Here is a 996-nt window from a genome sequence, read left to right as displayed (position 1 = left end):
CCACCATATATGCTAGTCGCTTGCTGCAGCTCCACCTCATACCTTTACCTTACCTATAAGCTTAAATAGTCTTGATCACGAGGGTGTGAGATTGTTGAGTCCCCGTGACTCACAGATACTTCCAAAACCAGTTTGCAGGTGCCGAGGTTACCGTGCAGGTGACGCAACTGAGTTTCAAGGAGGAGCTCGATGAAGATCTTGTTCATCGTGTTGTTTCGTTTCAGTTGATCAGTAGTGGAGCCCAGTTGGGGCGATCGGGGATCTGTAGCATTATGGGTAATCTTCTTTTATATTGATTCCGTAGTCGGACCTTGTTTGTATCTGGATGTTGTAATGTTTTATTCATGTATTGTGTAAAGTGGCGATTGTAAGCCAACTCTGTACCTCTTTCTTATTCAGTACATGGGATGTGTAAAGATTACCCCTCTTGCGACATTGCCTTCAATGCGGTTATGCCTCTAAGTCGTGCTCTGACACGTGGGAGATATAGCCGCATCGAGGGTGTTACACTTAGTGATTTTTAAGATTTGGATTTTAGACGTGAACCGATTGGTTTTATGCCCCGACATTGGACCCAATGGAGCCATTTGTAAATATAATCCAATGGATTTATCGGTGCTACACATTCTTTTCTTGGCAGGAACCGGTTCTGATAGAATGTGTCTTGTGGATCTCGAAAAACAGAGGGATATCTATCACAGTGCTGAATTTTTTACCATGTTTCCAAAGTCTTCTCTTGCCTTAGTAGGAACTAGTAAATTCATACATGCAACGCACGTTCATATTAGACAGTTTATTAATTGCATAGAATATTAGGAATTATACTTTTTACATGTTAATTATGTGATTAGCACTAGAATTGATATTTGCTATGGTTTTTTTTACGATGGATATTTGATACCATAAACTGCACTCTAATGTGATAAGCGCTCATCATTGGAGTAGCCTGGGTCGTCGGATTGGCCTGGTTTGATGGCCGAGATTTGTTGGACCTAC

Source organism: Triticum dicoccoides, chromosome 6A, assembly GCF_002162155.2.
Source record: "Triticum dicoccoides isolate Atlit2015 ecotype Zavitan chromosome 6A, WEW_v2.0, whole genome shotgun sequence".
NCBI classification, from domain to species: domain Eukaryota; kingdom Viridiplantae; phylum Streptophyta; class Magnoliopsida; order Poales; family Poaceae; genus Triticum; species Triticum dicoccoides.
The sequence above is the reverse complement of the archived record's forward strand: the minus strand, read 5'-3'. Positions refer to the sequence as shown.